The 21,136-nt window shown below is 37.3% G+C and overlaps 1 protein-coding gene across 1 annotated transcript in view; it reads left to right on the forward strand.

The window, feature by feature from the left end:
* Positions 1-5,469: 5,469 nt before the first annotated feature.
* The window catches only part of LOC130921447 (FERM domain-containing protein 4B-like), a 69,881-nt gene continuing 54,214 nt past the window's right edge, over positions 5,470-21,136 (forward strand). Inside the window, exon 1 of the mRNA XM_057845355.1 lies at positions 5,470-5,654. The gene's annotated coding sequence lies outside the window, so the exon portion shown is untranslated. The remainder of the gene's footprint in view (positions 5,655-21,136) is intronic.

A 21,136-nucleotide genomic window follows, 5' to 3' on the forward strand; every position in this document is an offset into this window, starting at 1 on the left:
GTCGCTTATATTTGGTGCATCGCATTTCAATCTCTACTAATATATAAAGTGAGTTTATGAAGGCATAGCACTTGCTGTAGTGTGAATGGATTTTTCCTAAACTCAGAGTCAGTCAGCACACAAAGGAAAATCACATTAGTCCATCAAGGTCAAGGCTGATGTTATGGGGACATAGTTAATCTGCCCTCAAGGGGTGTGGGGTATTATGCAGCTAAAGTCCAAAGGACAACATGCACACTAACAATGGGCCAATAACTCTGGGATAGTGTGTCAATCAGGGGGCCCTCAGGAGGATTGACCTAACTGTGTTAACATCTGTCACATAAACACAGCATAATCCCCTTAAAATTCCAAGTATCAGCATCTACATTTAAATATATTTGATTGATCCTGATTGGATGTATTTGTAATTTTAAATAGCATACTCTGGTTTTGATTTATTTCAATTTGATTTCAAACATCTACCACACCCTGATTATCCCAATTTATTAACTCTTGATATGATGTTCTGCCTCATCATAACGTGCCAATATTTTATATGAAGTGTCATCAAAAAACACCTACAGGCTAATCTCAGCGGGAGGAGGGCGTAAACAGATTTTAGAGTACACATGATACTGAGCTGAGCCTGATCATCACCGTTTGCAGAAATCATCATAAATGGGGGAGGGGGAGATAGTCGCTGGGGTGACTCATGATGCTTTGAAGAAAGCTTCGTGCACCACAAACTAATGGCCCCCCTCCTACCCCTAAAGGGAGTTATCCTCTGTTGTATCTCATTATTTTTATGTAGCAGTTAACCCTTTTATGCACAAATTATGATTCTTAATTATTTAGTTTTTTACCCTTACAGAGCCCTCATTTAATCACTGGCTTCCATTGACGGCGCTAGATGTCCGAATGGTTTTGACGGTTCCGTTCAATCGCCCCTCCCAGTCAAAATGGATTACACGTCTACCGCCGTCAATGGCAGTGAGATGAGCGTTCAGTCCTCCCATTTTATATGAATTTGATGTTTATTGCCAGCAATGACAAGCAATTAGTTAAACGCTATGACAGAAAAAATCTAGAGTGTTACTTTGGGCTGTATCCAGTAGAAGTGGGAATCTTGGGGCACCTCACGATTCGATTAGGATTCAGAGACTACGGTTCGATTATAAATCGACTATTGATGCACAACACTCTCACACACACATTTCCCCCCAGCTATTAGCTGCTTTTAATGTTTCATACATTAGTAACAAAAATAGTACAAAAATCATCTCAGGCTTAAATAAACTACTATTTCAGTTTAAATTTAACGGTTCAAAACAATAAATAAAATACTCAAGTCCTCATTCTGTATCTGCAGCTTTAAAGTACCTACGACAGGAGAAAAAAAAACTATTAAATAGCATTATTATGTGAATTAGAATCATATTGTGAGACGATTCAACGACAGTATATACAACAATTCGGCAAAGCGCAGATGACGAGAAATTAGTCTTTTAATCTGCCGTTTAGCCACGCCTACCATTATAGACCCTACTCACATGACGTCACAACCACGCCTCCGCGCCATGTTGTCTGTCTACTCGTCATGTTAACGCATTACCGCTATGTAAATTCCTCCTATTATGGCGTGTTTTTCTGCTCGTTAACATTAATAATCATAATGGTGAAGGCATGTGTGGCGGTTGGTTGCAGTAACAGAGAAGATAGACAGAGAGACTTGAAGTTCTGTCGTATTCCAAGAGACCCGGAGAGTGAGATGGACTGCTGCAATTCGACGAGAAAACTGAGCTCCAAACGATTACCACAGATTATGTAGTAGTCATTTTATATCTGTTTAAGATGCATTTAATATATATTTAGAGGGTTTTGGGCTGACAACCACAATTAAGATCATTGCGAGGCTAATCGCCGACAACATACAGTTTCAAATTCAAGATGCTTATTTCTTCCACCATCATAACATTTTGAATAATATTTAGCTGGTACCAAGTGAAAGAAGCTGGCCTCGTCTACGGATCATCAGTTAAACAGGTGTGTCCAAACCTTTTGCAAAGGGGGCCAGATTTGGTGTGGTAAAAATGCGGGGGGCTACCTTGGCTGATTCACATAGAACAATATATTTAAACAAATTTTAGCAAGCCCTTCTGTGTGTCACATTTACCTCTTTTTTTCCCATTAATTCATAATTTCAACAATCTCGCCTCTGTAATGTTGTCGTACATGTCAGCGTATCTTGTTCGGTAATATTATCGCGTCACATCGAACTTTTTAAAAACAGCGACTGTCTCTTTGCAAATGAGGCAGACACAGCTGTTGCGTGTTTTACTGAAGAAATAGTCCAATATCCACCTATCCTTGAAGTGTCGGCCATCGCAGTCAACTTTTTTTTTTATTGATTGTCGCCATTTTAGAAAATTGGAAGTAAATGGTCAGACGGGGTAATGTTGCTTAGAGTGCTGCTCTTAAAGTTTTTCAAACTTGCGTGAGAATAGGCTGATTTTGTGTGGACAAGATAGTTGTAGATATCAGGGTAGCAGATGTAGGGCAGAGAGGGCGAAGACAGCGGGTCGAAAAATATCGATTTAGGCATCAAATATGGATCTGGCGAATGGATAGACTGAAGCTTTTCCACATAACGCCTTTTATGCAACGCATCCAATGAGTTTACAGCGTCTGAAAACACCGGGGCTTCCATGAATTGCTCTATAAACTGAACGAATAATTGAAACCATTGAGAATAGGGCTAAACAGAGACGGACAATATGGCGGCTGGATACAGCGACACGTCATTCTGTGACGTTGGTGAGTAGGGTCTATAGGGCTCTAGCGTCCCCAACAGGAGAATGGCGTCTGCAGGGTAACAGTTTCATCTGATTTAGAATTCAGCCCAATGAGGAGGAATTATTCAGAAGAAGGAAAATGCGACGAAGAGAGCCGCAAAATGTCATTGTTTCACTCTCTTTACTCCAATATTTTTACAGGATATTCTTTTCATCAAAGTATTTTCCTCAGTTGCTAAATAAATGGTATGGTCATGACGATCTTGTGCTAGATGGAATATGAAATATTAGAAATGCATTTACTCAGTACGACATTGCAAAATTACTCCATTATGGTCAAAACTGTCGACTTCACCTTTACTGTCGCACCTCCCGAACGCTATTTTATGCCACCGGAATTAGTCCGGCTTTTGTCATTTCCCTGCCCCGGCTTCAGTGAGGGTAAACAAACCAGGAGGCGTGACAGCTAGCCGACATGCTAACCTGAACCGAGTGATGTTTCAAATTCTATCCTCAGCTTTCAAAGCAAAAAATCTCTTAAAACTAACCAGTATCATGTCACACGGCGGCAGGGTTATCGATTGTCTTCGCCGATCGGTAACCCGCCCGACGTAAACAGTGAGAGAGCGGCGTTGTTGTGCAGCTAACATGACATGTGTCTGAGAAACTTTTCTACATGTCCGTTCATGATCAAACGTAAGTATGTAGTCCTTTATTTGAAGACAGTTTGTGGTGTTTACTTTGTAATCGCTATATTTGCGTCCATTTTTAACACAAAGCTGCAATTTCTGATCGGGTGGAAAATTTGACGAACGCCAGGCATACAAAGAGTGGAATAAGCTGGGTAAAGCGCTCTCCCAGCAGGGGGATGTGCGACAAGCCGCTGGTCTTCAGTGGAGTGGCATTCTAGGTGGACACGGAGCATGTCAGCCACAAAATGCAAGTCACCTCCATATTAAAACGTGTGCCATGATCCCAGTATTTGACATAATACAAAACACAATGTTTACTCACTTTCTCCTAAGTCCAATGGTCCAACAGTTGTTGCACACTTGTTTTGGATGATCTCGGGGTGAAAGGGAACTTTCTGATAGCCAAAAAGACTCACAAGCCTCTCCCTGGCGCAGCTACAAAAGCCTGCAGCCGTTTGGCTGGTGTGATGCGAAAAATAAATGAATTAATCCGCAAAATCAGCTGAATCCGCATTCCATAAGCATGCTATAAAGCAATGCTGTATTGTGAAATGCTGACCCGGATGACGTCACATTCGCATTCGTCGTAAACCCGAAACTGGAGCCGGAAGTATACCGTATTGGCCCGAATATAAGATGGTGTTTTTTGCATTGAAATAAGACTGAAAAAGTGGGAGTCGTCTTATATTCAGGGTCTAGACATTATACCCATTCACAACGCTAGATGGCGCCAGATATCAATTAAGCGAATGCTGAACTTGAGGAGTAATGTTTTGTCATGACAGATCTCAGCTCCTCTCAAGTTTAATCAGTTTGCATTATTTTATTGCAATGTTTTTCCTTATTCAGATGTGTTTCAAGATTTCAGTTACTGTTAGACCTCACTTTGATGGTTATTGCAGTTATTGCAATTTTGTTGTTTTATCACAATAGATTGGTTTATTTACATTTCAAAAACCAGAAGCCATTCATTTACGAATGTGATTGAACTTTAGTTTACATATTTTAAATGTTCAGATATTAGGATTTGAATGAGGCAAAATAACATGCTCTTTCTCTCAAATATATTGTTATAATTATTTGTTTCAGATGTACTGTAATTATTTTCTGTATAAAAAATAATTTGGTGTTCAAAAAGTCTTTTTTCAAACTTGAGTCTTGAAAAAGAAGTCGTCTTATAATCAGGGCCGTCTTATATTCGGGCCAATACTCATTTTCATGGCGCAGGATTAAAAAATTAAATATATAAAACGATTGCTTCCACACACATCCAAGCGGTCCATTTCATTCAGGAGAAATATGAAATAAACATGTGGTTTAGTGTCATACGCACTTTAAGTGAAAACGTTTGAATAACTCCATTGTAGTGACCACTGTCCCTGGAAGGGTTAATGTAGCCAAGGGACCATCGTTTTACTTTAGGTTCATGAGGTTTACAATCTAAATGGACCGTTTTATCCTTTCCCTTTCCTCGCTCCTGCAGTTTCGGTCGATTAGCCAGCTTTCTCATTGTTCTGACAACATTGAAACCTCAACAGTGTGGCACTCCTTTCCTTCCCTTTCCTGTAAAGATCAGTGGAAAACTCAGCAAATGCTCAACATTTTTTAATACAGAGTGAATTTTGGTAAGCTTATCCTGTAGCCTATGTTTAAAATAAATTTAAATAATAATAAATACAAAAATAAAAAATATATAAAGGGACCTGAGATGGGACAGTCAACATTTTTGATAATATTAGCTCACCGTTTTAATTAATCACTTTTTACATAAATTGACAGACAGATCACAAACGTTTGCTCAATCTGAAAATAAAATATCATAAATTTATACTTCATACTATTAAATTGTAGTATTGTATTTATTTACACTGAGCGTGGTCCCGCAGCAAGAAGCGTTCGCGCTTTTCCATTGGCCAGCGAGGTTGAGGAGTAGGAGGAGGAGGCGGGCAGTGCAAAAATGATGATGGTGGGACCAGCCGGCTATCTGAAGTGAGCGTATATTGTTACCTCAAGCCGGTGTCTTTTGTCGGCTCTTGTCGTCTGATCCGTGTTGAACTTCTCTCATTTGTTCATCGTAACTATATTATTTGCGTTGAGTTTTGTTTGAATCGGCGCCGGTCGACTGGCTTGACACTTCGTGCCCAAACAATAACAAGTGGAAGGGATTCGAGCACAACAAAGACACAAGGTGAGAAACCTTTGTTCCTCCTCAATTTTATGGGGCTTCCTTGACATTTAGCTTTGATTTGAATTGAAATAACACAATATACTGTACGAAAGTATTGCCTCGAGCTGGCAGGCACATTTGTTGACTTTGGTTACCTCTGTTTTAATTGGATGCCTGCATCAGGTGCAAAGTCAAAGCAAAATGTACTTTTTTTTGTGGTGTAATTGTGTATGGATTACTGATGTGTTATATCTGTCTTCAGCTGGGAATTGTTGACATATAAACATAATTGCTTTGCACACTGACAGTAGCTTGATGACTCAGGTGATGGTGTGAAACACCATAATCAGCTAGAAAGAGGAAAAATCACAGTATGAGTTTGTTTTTTATTTTAACCGACATCCAGACTTTTCAGACTCCTCGTGTCAGCTGGTTTGTGCTGTGAGAATATCCTGTTTCCCTGGACAAAACAAACAATGGGCAGGCGGGAATGTGATATCCTGTAGTGTGGTACATAGGTGCTTACAAAGTTGAGTGACAATATCTGAACTCAAAAGTTAACATGACGTCCCCACCATGTACATTTGTTGTGAAAATCAATCTTATCATGAAGACATTCAGTGCAGAGTAATTGTGATAAAGCTTCAGCCTGTTTTGTTTTTAATGTGTTCAGTTACTTTCTCTTGAGAGCAACATGTGCCTTTCTCTGGGATACATGCACATAAACTGCCAGTGCAGCTCAGCTTTGTGTCAACATTAGGCTGGGATATTCAGTTGATTTTAATTCGGTCAGCGCTTCCAATTCAATAAAGCTATTAACCGCTGGAATATTCCAGCGCTGCTGTGAGGCTGTGCACAGCTACAATATTTCCCAATCAGGGCTCATTAACACCCAATCCATTCTGTACACTTGTGCGACCAATGTTGGGCAAGCTACTTGGAAAATGTAGCAAGCTAATCTGCAACCTATTCTACGTTAAATGAATCTTAACTACACTGATTATACCCACAAGACAAATCCAGCTAGTTTAGCTACAATAAAATGACAAAGGTGGCAAAACTACATCAGAGCTACTTCGATTAACTTGAATCTCTAAAACTACATTTTTTTGTTGTAATCATGGTACCTTTAAAGTAAAGTACAGTGGTACGTCTACTTAGAAACATCTCTGCATACATAATTTTCAGGTTAAGACACACCTCGACGGGAAAATATTGCCTCTTGCTAAGAAATTTCAGGATACAAAAGGCAAAAATACAGTATGGCTGTTACTCGCAGCTCCCATAGTTTACTGAAAGTAACACACTTATAGGTGTTCTGCCATTGGCTATTGCATTGCATTCCTGGCATGCAATGGGTTAAGAGGTCCTACTGTATTTGTATGTGTGTATCCCAGCGTCCTCTTCATTCACTCCTCGTGTTCTGACATCTTTACATGAGTGTATCAACTTTTATTCTTTATTCTTGTTTTTTTCATTATGCATAACTTAGATGTTATGTCTTTTTGTGCAATAATCTAATTCATACATGTATTTGTTACATGTTTTGATGCATTTTTATGCATTATAAAAGATCTATGTCTGAATTTTGGGGGGCTTGGAACAGATTAGGGCATTTTCATGGAAAACGCATCTCTACTTATGGAATTTTCAAGTTCAGAAACTACTTACAGAACCAAATGATTTCGTAAGTAGAGGTGTCCACTGTATAAGTGAGCACATAAATTCATTGGCAGTAATAATAGCGATGGACGTACAATCCATTTGAACTGTGAGGCCTGGCAGCAATTTGGTGTTAGGTGCCCGTCGTGCTGGGGATCCCTGAACCTATCAATGAAAATCCATAGTGAGGAATACCTTCAATCCAGTCCTCTCAGACCATTTGGGCCTTTAGGACTCCCAAAGCAGCTGATTGGTATTGGCAGGCTAAGCAGAAGGCAGTTTCTGTGATCGCTGCAGAAAAAAGATTTAGGCAAGACAGGAGTTGGGTGAGGCCACGGAGAATGACGACTTCAGGTCAGCTTTGTGGAGATGTTCATCCACCATCCGGCCTCTCAGGAGCGGTAATCAGTGCATTACCAACACTTTGTAAAGAGGAAATGGGGGTTCTGCTGAATTCAGTTAGCCATGTAGTGAGTCGGTGGTGAGACAATATTCCTCCACATTTCCACTAACACACCGTCCTTTGACCCTGAGGTGGGCTCTATTTCTGGGGTTGAGGTCATTGGAGGGAGTTTTAAAACAAGGCCATAGGTTTGGTCTCAACATTGGTGGGGACGATATAACAGCATAACCTTCATGTACACTTTTTGCTGGGGATGGGACATTAATGAGACCAAACAGATTGGGTGAACAGAGGTCAGGGCTTCATTTCTCACAAATATGAACTAATTAATTGGGAGGCTAACTGATCAATGCAAAATAAATCTGTGTTGACTTATACTAACTTTTATGTTTATTGGTTCAGGTGATACACCGTTCGATTCAAACATTTGTTTTCAAAAACTATTAAAACATTTTGTTATGATCTTGGGCAGAGAACCCCAAAACAGGCACGTGAGATTAGGAGTCGGAGGGAAAACAGTTTATTCAATAGAGAGCCATGGGGTCCTCGGCATGGAGATCCTGGGCAAAGGCACATATAGACGTGAGGCGAAGGGGAGATCCTAGGACAAATCAAGATAGGTCGATGATCAGATGAGGACACTCAGAAATATTCACAACACGAGAAAGCACTAGCGCCATTTACAAGAAGAAAAGCAGCAGTTTTTTTCTGACTGTCAACAATTTCCTGTGAAGCACAGACTGAGACCTCTCTAAGCGGCTTCTTGCTCACGTTTTTCTGGTTCTATAGTTTTCAGCAGAGTTCACTACATATCTCACAGTTTAATATCACATTAACAGTAGAAAACCACATACAGGAGGACACTTCTCTCTAAACAGCTTCCTACTCGAGTTTTGCAGCTTAGCAAGTTCACACAGTTTAATGTTATGCTAACTCTAATGCAGGTTGGACTTTCAGAAAAGAAATTTGTGATGTGTTTCCCACCTCTACAACATTAATATCTTTTTACACTACTAAGAGCGATGGCTGCTGCTGGCTGAAAAAAAAATCCAATATCCCTCCTCTTCGAATGGGGCGGAGGAGGCGGCATGTTGACATGTATTTCTCTCATGGTTGTGTGCGTGTGTGGGGGAGTTTCGTTATCAACCAATTAAAGTGCGTTTGAGGGGAAAAAAACCAAATGTACCGGCAGACTCAATAAGTGATAAGAGGTCAATGTAAGTCTGAACATAATGAAAGGGGTCAATTCTATTCTTACAACATATGGGAAGATAATTTAAATTACCTATATAACTAAACTCCAGATAAAATGCAAATAAAGTTGCCTAAAAGTTGGTGGGGACAATTTGAGCATTCTGAAAAGTTGGTAGTGTTATGTGATGTCCCTTCCGTCCATATACAAACCTGCGCTCTTGGCTTAGAATATCATCAAGAAAGGGCCCAGGGGTGAGAACCTAAAAGCTCGGATGTTGGATGTTCTGGTTGACACGCCTCTCCACTATATGTTGTAGCACCCCAGAACCCTCCCAAAAAATCCCAACAAAAGTGGTCGCTTATAATTCTATAATATATGAGGGCTAAAATAGTAGAGATGCACGATAATATCGGTCACCGATAATTATCGGCCGATAATGGCAATTATGACGTCACACAGATAATCCAGATATAACGAAATTCAACTGATAATGCGATCCGATAATTATATACTTGATTTAGCCCCCAAATGTGCGCAATCAACAGTTTTGTCCAATTCTGCTAGTTTTAAGGAGGTGTTTTTGCAGTGAAGTAATGTGATGAATATGTTAGGAATGGCTTACTTTTAAGGGCATTTTTGTGCAACTTGGCTGTTTACTCTCTAAGTAATTGTTGCCAAAAGCTTACCATTACACGTCATTGTCATTGTTTAGTTGTTGGAATTGACTACTTGTTCACATTTGATGTGGAAAAAAATAGCACTAAATTACATTTTTGCACAGTAAAATTTGATCTTTGTATACTTTAACATTTTACATACATATTTGAATAGAATTATCGGCGTGACATTATCGGTTATCGGGTGGAAGGGGCAGGAAATTATCGGTTATCGATATCGGTTGAAAAATGTATTATCATGCATCACTATAAAATAGTGATCCGGTTAATTGTACTTACGTGAAGGTTTATAAATTGTAACAACTACATTGTGAAAATATTAATCACGGAAATAGAAAAAGATCCATCTGCATTTTCATTATGGTTGTCACCTAAATCTATTCCAACATAACCCACATCTATCATAATTTATATGAAACTCAACAGTGTATTTTTTTTGTCCAACTACACTTGGCAAGGGTTAACCTGTGATGGGTACAAGTGGTGAAATATGACAATTACTTGTTATCATGTGTCTAACAGAACACAGAATTCAAGTTCAATTAAAATTTAGGAGGACTATTATTTTCCAGTGCATGCATTTTGAATCGGTGATAATCTAGTGAACCAACAGTTGCAATTTGCAGTAATGTCACACAACATACATGAATGAAGTTTCTAGTCTAGTAGTGATGGAATTCAGACAATATGAATGTTTTTATTGCTTGCCCATTATGTAATCACAGTCAGTGTAGTTCACAGCAAAAGTTGTGTCAACAGGCATCTGTTTCTCATTTCTGTGAGTTCAGCAGTATGTAGACGGAGCTATTCCTTGTTTCATGTCTGCTTTGTTCTTTCAGACAGGACATCCTGAGTTAAACAAAGACTCAACCAAACACACGCATGATGACTCAATACCAACAGTTACTCATAAACAATAAATACCCTACTTGGACACAATTGTAAACTTATATTACTGGTTTGTTTGATTTTTGAGAAACACCATTTTAATAACGGTAATTAATGACTGTGCAGCATTTATTCCGCACTACAAAACTTGTATCACGCCTAATGTAGCTCCAGTGAATTGGAATACCTCAGGGAGCTATAGGCTATATCGCGCTGCATTAAAATAACCTCTTTGTAGATGAACTAATCTCAGACTACAACGATCTTGTGGAGTAGCAGCTCAGTGGTTGAAAAACTAAAAACTCATTTGATGTCTGACTAAAACATTCAGGCAAAGCAGTACAATTTTTTAAACCGATTTTTGACAACAAACATATAAGAAATATGAAAAATAATACACTATCAGCACTAATAACTCAACCTTTTCAATTAGCAGTAAACGATCCAGTTTGAAGGAGTTAAGACTTTTGCAAATACATTTTTTTTAAATGTTAGCTGCATTTGGGTCCACATTCCTGCCTTGGACCTTGCCTCCACACAATCCCCCCCATAACCACCTTTAAAGGAATAGGTTTAGTACTAAACATTGGATTTATGTTTATAACCCATTATTATGCAGTGTGCACAGTTGAGACGAACACATGTAATGCTGTATAAGCACTGTGCTCAAATAAACAGGAAAAGAACGGCATGGAAAAAGATTAAAACATAAGTTGAATGCAATTTGTACTTTTTTTTTTCTTGTACCACTTGATATTGCCTGCATTTGGACCACACTTTATAAGTTTAGACTTTGAACCATCCATCTATTTTCTTTACAGACTGGTTGAATTTGTGTGTGTTTGCTTGCATGGGTGGAGGGGGGGGGGGTTGTGTATGGTCATGCATGTATGTGTGTACACTTTTTCCAATTTGGGATGTACCTAATTGCAGTGAGGCCAGTGAACTGAGGATAGAAAATAGTACTTCCCTTGGAGGTTTTTTGAGCAACAAAAGAGGTGTGCAACTCTGTGATCATACTTCTCTTTACGCACCCACCCACTCATGTATGAGTCTACCAATTGCAGTGTCTACATACAGTGTCTGTCCGTCCACTCCTGCATTGTAATCAGTTGTCAGTACAAATATATGGCTGCAGAGGGACTGATGTTGAGGGGATGCTTAATAGCTTAAATGGTAATAACTTGAATAAAAGCCCCTCACTCCATCCAACAGGTACAAAGAGAATGCATTGGGGTGAGGGTCTATTATTTACGTTCTACTTATGAATGAAAAAAAAAACATCCCCGCTGCAGACATACTTCATTGCCTCAAGTCTAATAGTGATCAATACAGCTCAAAGCTAAAAGCATCATGTGAGTGTTTCTCACGTTGTGTGCCAGAAGAGAACGAGGCATGGTAGTGAGACACTCAAGGGACACAGAATGCTCTCAGTCTGGATAACCTCCAGTCTGTCAAGTTCATAGTTATTTCCTGCGGACTGTTTCCCCCACGATCTTCATCTGAGTACATCTATTTGCCTGGCTCGTACAGTATTTTGTGCGTAGGTGTTATTTGGTTGCTACTGAATCTGAATGGACCTTGTTTGTCTTTTAGTGCTAAGGATTCATCATTAATGGGGTGTCATCTGAGCTTCTCTCTTTAAACGTTAATGCTAAAAACCGACACCTGCAAAGGCTGAAACAAACACCCACACGTTATACTGTAGCAGAGATCACCAACATTGTGCCTTTGGGTCATAAGTAGCCCACAATAATCTCAACTCTATGAGTACCTTAAGGCCTGTTGTCCAAATAGTTTACCATTCATGGAACTGAAATTTCCTGGAAATGTTATGAAATCTTTTCATTGTGTAAACACTTGCACAACATTATCAAGATTAATGTTACATATTGATATTTAAGGATTTTGTTCCTTCATTTCTAAAGCATTCTTGATACTGTAATTATTAAGAGAAAGGATTAACACAATTACAATTTCCATCAAGGATTGTAATTAATGGTTAATTAGAGCTGTCCCGACTAGTCGACATAGTCGACGTCATCGATGACGTAAATCCGTCGACGAGCACAACATCCCGTCGACGGTTAATGAAGGGTTAAAAATATATATGCGTGGAAAGTTAAAATGTCGGATGCTCTGTTTGCAAGCGGGGGAAACGGCACAAAGCCAAAAAAAGCGCACCGGAGTGTCCAAAACATTGCCTTATTTCAAAGAAACAAAGGAGAGTACACTCTTCTGTCCTGTCTCTTCAATGCCAAGCTTGGCTGCACGTCGGCCGTGAATAAACACCTCAAGCGCCTTCACGCAGTTTGTAATTTTTTTTTTTTTTTTTTTTGTACACCAGAGGGTGCTGTCGCCTTACTAAATAATAATGTTTCATTGACAATGGGCCTATAAGTGCTATTAGTATTGTTCTTAATGCTAATTGAAAGGTTTATTTCATGTTATGGTTTATTTTATGGTATAGAAAATTAGGTTAAAATAAGGTTAAAAGGTTATAAATACTGGACTGTCTCAGAAAATTAGAATACACAATATTCTAATTTTTTGAGACAGTCAGGAAATTAGAATATTGTGTATTCTAATTTCCTGAGACAGAATTAGAATATTGTGTATTCTAATTTTCTGAGACAGTCCAGTATATACAGTATATACAGTGATTGCACTCAAGGGAGAGATTGTCAATGATCAGGTAATAAGGTAAAGGCAATTCATATAGGCAATTCATTGATATATAAATAAGGTTTAAAAGGAAAAAGGTGAAAAGTTTTTGTTAATTTCTAATTGTGTTGCTTTATTTGTGTGTACCGTAGCTCTTACAGTGTGTTTACATCAAGGATGGAATAAAAGTTGTAAACCATCAGTTTAAGAGACCATCTTTTCAATCGGGATGCTACACTAGTTAATTCTATCAGCATTTGAACTCATTGTTTATTTGTGATTTATTATTGTTATTTACGTGTTTATTTGTACTTTAATAAATAATTTGAGTGTTCCAATATGTTTTTTGTGAATTGATAAGCGTCAACAAAAATTTCATTGCTAAATTAGTTTTAAAAAAAAATTTAAAAAATTAATTATTAGATTAGTCGACTAATCGTAAAAATAGTCGGCTGACGAATCGGGAGAAAATTAGTCGTTTGGGACAGCCCTAGTTAATGGTAATACAATTGATTTAAGAAACTAGAATTAAAAGCTAAAGCCAAAAAGCATGTCTCACTTTGAGGTTATTAACACCTTCTTTATAGTATTGCATTGGCTTTGTTTGTAATTGATCGTATTGACATTTAAAATCATCATTAATAGTTTGTGACTGAAATTAATTGTTTTTGCAGTTTTGTGCAATTTGTTTTTTTTTCCCTCTTTTGGTTTAGGCCATTTTGTGCATTTCTTATTTACTTTGTTCTACAGAGTCTTTAGGGTGGCTCTAGGTACTGTACATTCAACTTTGTTTTAACAAATACAAATGCATGATGAGGTAATCACAATAAATACTTGATCCTGTAAAATACTACAGTATGTTTTTCTTCAGGTTTTATATGTTTGTACATACTCCAAGAACGAGGATCACACTCATAGAGTTATTAAAACAATGATCTATTACCTTATACATCTGTACAACCATGTGGTTTAACCTGAAAGAAATCATCTAGCTTCAGTCACCTTCACTGCTTCAACTGTAAGGGGAGAGAAGTCATCATCGCTTGCCTCATGGACCGAAACCAAGCACCCTGCAGGTCCGACATGTAGGAAAGATGACAATGTTTAGCCCTAGAATGGGGGGGGGGCAATAACACAGGAAATCCTACATTTCTATAGATGTAAGAGCGGCAAACACATCATGCATTGTGTCCGTGGGTTGGTCGCATTGATATATTTTTGTCCAGTCACCAGCTGCCCAAAAACTGACCTAAAATTGGTGAGGGTTGGCTTGATATTATCCTGGCGCTAGGTGTTAAAGAGGTATCAAAGACAGCGATTTGTAATAAGGAATACCATCTTTGATTAAAGGTTATGCATTTAATTCTTTTCAATGTCTTAAGCACGAGTGGATGAGTATATACCCAACTGTTCCCTGCACACTGGGTCCTTTGTTTATTACTGGGGTGGGGGTTTGAATGCCAGATATCCTTGTAATGTACAAAAAACAAGTTCAAATTGAACTACGACCTTCCAGCTCATAAAAAGTCTCATCAGATCACAGAAAATTTCAGTACATATCAAGCTCATGCATGCTGTCTACTGGCTGACTCGAAACCAACATGCAACAAGAAGTTAATTAATCAGTGCTGGGACAAAAATTTAAATCCATGCGTGTATACATCCCTAGACTATACTTACCAAATTTCATTCTGATTCAGGTTCACTGTTCACGAATAAAAGAAAAGTAGTCAATGTACTCAAAAAGATGAGCAACAACAAAGCGATTGAGATCTGGAGCCCTCCCTAATAAATTAATAATAGTCTAAAGTCTAATAGTCTTAATAGTCTAAAGATGCCTCTGCATCGCTGGCTGTAATAATTAAAACAGTACAAATAAAATACTCTCATCAGTTGTTAATTACAGCTAATCATTTTCAAACATGCGGAAAAGCTCTGTTTATTTAGTTCATATTATTCTAGTTAATATTTTAGGACAGCATCTTTGTTGGAACAAGAAAAGGGACGTTAAAGCATATTTCGTCAGCTGGGGAAAAAAATTATTCCCAGAGCAATATTGTATAGTATGCAAAAAAATATGCATCCATTATATATACTGTAATATACAGTGGTACCTCGACATACGATCGCTTCGGCACGCGATGTTTTCGACATCCAACATAAAATTTGACTCACCATTTGTTTCTACATTCGACGACATGCTCCAAATACGACGATCTATGACCGCACTGCAGTTTCTTTGTTTTCCAGCAACGACGCATGGCAGATTTTCTTTTGAGAGAAATCAACGTGTGTTCCAGCAATGTTAGTGCAGGTGGTGAAAAAAAGGAAGAAGGTGATGCTTACAGTTACCATTGACATGAGGATAGATATGATAGAAAAATATGAGCGTAGGGTGCGCATCCGTGATATGGCTCGCTCATCAACACAGCCGCAGCCAGTCTATGGCGGTCCTTCTCCGTTCGCCAGTCTTTATAAGTTAAGGTGTTTGTGGTAACATCGCCAAAGAAATCGCCAGCTTCGTCAGGTTTCATCATTTATTCCGTCAACTTGTGCAACACAACACGCCTAGTGTCCCCCGCAGCAAGTAAACAAAAGTGAAAGTGAAAACCAGTGAAACGCTAGCCAGCCACGCGATGCACGGTACACCACGCAAACACAATTAGCCACATTAGAGCATTATTACAGGTATTATTATTACTATTGTTATATTATTCCGATTTTTATTCATAATTTGTTTTGCTCTTTGTAATTGATATTTGCAATAGTAACATCAGTATTTATTAAGAATTTAGTGTAGGTTTTCAGGCTGTGGAACGAATTAATGGAATTATATTGTATTCTTATGGGAAAATCCTGCTCGACATACGACCATTTCGACTTACAAACAAGTTTCTGGAACGAATTAACTTCGTATGTATGTAGAGGTACCACAGTGCTGTATTGAACTGGGCGGGTTTTATGGTATGATTGGGCTGGAGACTGTCTTTCCCATCTGGCAACTTTGGAAGGAAGCCCAGTCAAAAATTTTACTTCACATCCGTTCGTAATATGGCAGTGTGCATGAAATTTATCTAAAGAAATATTTTTGGCAAGTACAAGACTAGACATAAATATTCTAACATCAGATATCTATCACAGTACGACATTGTTATGGGAACCATAGGTTTGTTTGCAAACACATACACAGTACTTGACAGTATATCTGCACAAAACGTGTGGTGTTAGGGATACGTAACAGTAGCAATCTGTGGCTTTTTTTATGGTTTTGTTGCACTGTGGTTAACAGTTGAGCATATGCTGCTGTGATGATCACTGTGTAATTAGTTTAACTCTCCGGATGACCGATGTTCTGTGTGGCTAAAACGAAATTAGTGGAACCTCTCTAATAATGCTTAACTGTACTGATTCCTCATTCACATGGGTAAGAAGAGTGATCTGAAGAGCAATGACAAAAAATACGCTCATCGATGATAGACTGAATGAAACATTTTTGCTTTCGTAATTGATAATAGCTTTTGCCGCTTTTTTAACTTTATCTTTTAGTTTCTCAAAGTTACAGTTACTGTATACCTCTTTAAAAAAAAAAAAAAAGGCAAAACCATCTTTAAACACATGGACGTTATGTTTGGGTAAAAATTAATTTTGTTCAAAATTTTTGTGTGTTGCTGTGTTTTCAGCTATAACATATTTTCTCATGCAGATGTTCAAAATAAAAATACATTTTTAAATAAGTAATTCTTCAGGGTTGAGTAACACTGAAAGCAAAAATGGGGGAAAAAATGCTGGACATGTCCCTAACAATTACTGAAATATTAAGAGCCAAATCACTTTCTACATCTCTTTATTATTATAATTTTTATTTGTGGTCATGATAATGACCTTGAAAAATTGTTAGGTGCACAGTGGGCCAACAGTCATTCTTTTTTATTAGCTTGAGGGACTTAGTGTAACAGGCTTTTGTTTGCATAATTGATTAAAATAATCTTGCAAACAAACCCCCCATAAATTACTGTTAAAGACAATTTGACATTCCACCACATTTCCTAAAGGCATCTAATCCTAGCTGTGTTTCCAGTTGTTGTGGCCGTTTTCCACAGTCCACTTGTCTGGATCTTTATCTGGATCTTGTGTGGTCGGTCCTAACGAGCCTACACAGCTATTTTATTCAAAGTCTGTAGGTAGCCAAATAAAATAAAAGCCTTCCTAATTATGATTATTATCAAATAAGGGATCTAGAGTGCTGCCAAAGTATGAATTTGTATAAATTGATGTTGTATCACAATACATTAAAGCTTGGTATTATCTATTATATTTATTCATGTTCATAATATTTTATTAGTTTTAAAGTATACTTTTTTTAGACCCTCACTGTTTGTAATGTATTTGTTTCTGTAATTAATCAAGTTGTTTCTGTAACTGTTAGTATTAGGGCTGTCAAAATTATCGCGTTAACGGGCGTTAATTAATTTTTTAAATTAATCACGTTAAAATATTTGACGCAATTAACGCAGATGTCCCGCTCAGACAGATTTAAATGACTGTTCAGTGAAAAGCTCACTTGTTGTTATGGAGTTTTGCCGCCCTCTGCTGGCGCTTGGGTCGCATCTCGCATATTACCTCAAACAGATTATACAATGAGGCCGTTTATGGACATTAAGAGTGAAGAGAATGCCACCGGCTGCTTGGGTAGTTGTGAGACGTTTATGCTGTATTCACAATGCAACGCAAATTGCTATTTGTGCTCCACACATATTTCGGTAAGTTTTCTTTCTTTTAGTGGCAATTATGTGTCTCTTGTTGTATTTTGGGTAAGATATGTACAGATATATTTAATACAGTAAAGGCGAGTGGACATAGGCGTTCTTTGGACCGCGCCGTTTATTGGCAACTCCTTCACAACAAACATACAGTGGGGAGAACAAGTATTTGATACACTGCCAATGGGAAAACCCATTGGCAGTGTATCAAATACTTGCTCTCCCCAATGTAAGTATCGTTTAGTGAAAGCACAACAAAAATAATATTCCTATCTCTCCAAACAAAACAAAAAATTCACAAAAAGAAAAGCACTTCAGTCTATAGTAATGAGGCCCTATTCTTAAACAACAATGCAAAATGAACTGGCATTCCATATCAAAATAGCTATGCAAAATACACGTAAAACTTTGGTCACTCTATTTTTATTATTGTTATTTTTATTCTTATTATTATTATATTAACTCTACTTTTGATTGAAAATTTTACAAATTTTATTAAAACGAAAACATGAAGAGGGGTTTTAATATAAAATTACTATAACTTGTAACTATAACATTTATCGTTTAAGAACTACAAGTCTTTCTATGCGTGGATCACTTTAACAGAAAGAATGTTAATGCCATTTGTGGATTTATTGTTACAATAAACAAATACAGTACTTATGTACAGTATGTTGTATGTATATATCCGTCGTGTGTCTTATCTTTCCATTCCAACAATAATTTACAGAAAAATATGGCATATTTTAGAGATGGTTTAAATTGCGATTAATTGCGATTAATTACGATTAATTAATTTTTAAGCTGTAATCAACTCGATTAAAAATGTTAATCGTTTGACAGCCCTAGTTAGTATACATATGTCTTAACACAGTGGGGTTTTTGGCAGCCTTTTAATTTTTGTCTTAGTCATAGTGCATTGGACGAAAATACCAAATAGTCTTAGTCATATTTTGGTCATTTCAAAACGTGTTCATATTTGTCTAGTTTTCGTTGACTAAAATTCAAATTTTGCTCAGTTTTAGTCGATAACAACTCAAAGATTTTTCATCTGTAAGATTCAAAAGTTTTCGTCCAAAAAAGAATAAATAAAGGTTACCAACAATTTCGAATGAAGATTGACAGAGAGCACATCTTGTAGGGTCTACAAGGACAGTGCCAAATGTGTGATGATAATACACACAGTAGGAAAACGGTACATGATTTTCAAATGATTATGTCCACCTGGACGACATGAACTGTGTGTAAAAAAAAAAAAAAAAAAAAAAAGTTGTCAGTGTTTACCCACTGTTCACTCAGTGTTTAAGAGGAAGCTTGCCACACTGAAGCTAATGCAAATGCGAATGCTATGCTAACGCTATGAGTTACATGTTGTGTGCTATGATCACTCAGCACAGACCTTTAAAAGCTAAATCAACATTGCATATCCTCTCTCACCAAGTTAAGAAAACAAATATTACCATGTGTTTCAAAACGAGCAGCCTAGCTTGAGGCACATCCTAAACTCCGGCGAGGGGAGTGTGGGAGAGGCGCAACAGCACATGTCATATGAATGACACAACCCACACACTGCTACGATGCAGGCTGATGTACTACATCATCTATATGTACTGCACAATAATAAAATGTCACGCATTGTGGACATATGACAGAAACAATGTCATATTTTCGTCTCGTTGTCGTCTTTTCAGTCGAAAACTGGCATTTGTCTCGTTATATTTTAGTTAACAAAACATGTTTCTTGCTCGTCATCGTCACATCAGTGCCATGAAGAAAATTGTTTGTCTATTAAATATTTTTATTGTCGTCATCGTTGACAAAAGCAGCAATGATTTTAGTGCTGCAACGATTAATCGATTAACTCGAGTATTTGATTAGAAAAAAAACATTCAAATTAAATTTTGTTGCTTTGAGTATTCGTTTAATCAAAGTGGCGTTGTAATGGTTGATTTTGAAAGTGTTTACATTTAGTTTATTTCTTAAGGTGGATACATTGTCCTCTGGTCTGCCTCATTTCACATGGCTGAATCCAACTGCTCCCTGTTAAGACCAACGTAAGCTAAGTTTTTGTTTGAGCTAATGTGTTTTAATGCATTCGTAATTTAGTTTATATGTATATTTAGCCGTTTTTTGTGGGAATATGAGTCTGAAACATTTGTTAAGAGCATTGGGGGAAAAAAAAAACGTCAGCATTTTATTGCATTTAAGCTAGCGGACTTTTGCTATGTAAGTTAGCCAATTGTTCTTTTGTTGTACATAGATCCTCATTTATTTATTTTTAATACCGTTTGAGGCTCAGCACAGGTATTTTAATTTTTCATGTTCTTTATCCGATGACTCGATTATTCGAACTAACTAGTTCATCGATTAATCGACTACTAAAATAATCCATAGCTGCAGCCCTAAATGATTTAATGTAAATTATATATATTTTTGACGCTAAAATGCAAATTGAGAATCAGTCCTGTGTGCTAAACAGACTTTTAAAATGTCCTGCTCTACAAAAGAATAGTAAAGATTGATTATGCTGTCGAAGTTTTTCCATTTGCGTTACTGAACACTGATCTATTCCTAATGTCTCAGAAAGGCCAAGTGAGACTGTTCAAATAAGGGCAGAGGAAAAAAGATAATTCCATTTAACTCTTTCACTCCCAGCCATTTTCACCGGAGCAACCCCCTTTGCTCCCGGCCGTTTTACTGGATTTTGACTGATTTTGCCAGACCCACAGAAAATTCTGTTCTATTGCTATATAAATATGGAACCCACCAAAAGAAAGATTACTCTTTTCTTTCAGCAGGACAAAAAAAGTTAGTTCATTCCATTAGTTCCATTCTTTAGAAATAAGCATTAGAAAAGAGCTAAGTTTGAGCAATTTTCCAATTTCTGATGAAAAAAACAGAGAAATTGAGCTTTTTGTAAAAGCATACATTTCAAACATAACTGCCTTTAACACAGCTATATTTTGCTTTTGTGACATCCCAAACATCTGAATAATGTTTTCCTTCTACAAAATAACATAAACCACAAGACAAATAGAGCTTTTGATAGGAAAGTAACAATTTATTTACACATAACCAGTGTTGTTAATCTTACTGAAAAAAAGTAATTATAGTTACAAATTACTTCTCCCAAAAAGTAATTGCGTTAGTAACTCAATTACCTGAATGTAAGAGTAATTAGTTACTTGGCAAAGTAATTGGTGATAATTACTTTTTTTTTTCCTCAAAAAAAAAAAAAAAAAAAAAAAAAAAAA

Source organism: Corythoichthys intestinalis, chromosome 9, assembly GCF_030265065.1.
Source record: "Corythoichthys intestinalis isolate RoL2023-P3 chromosome 9, ASM3026506v1, whole genome shotgun sequence".
NCBI lineage: Eukaryota > Metazoa > Chordata > Actinopteri > Syngnathiformes > Syngnathidae > Corythoichthys > Corythoichthys intestinalis.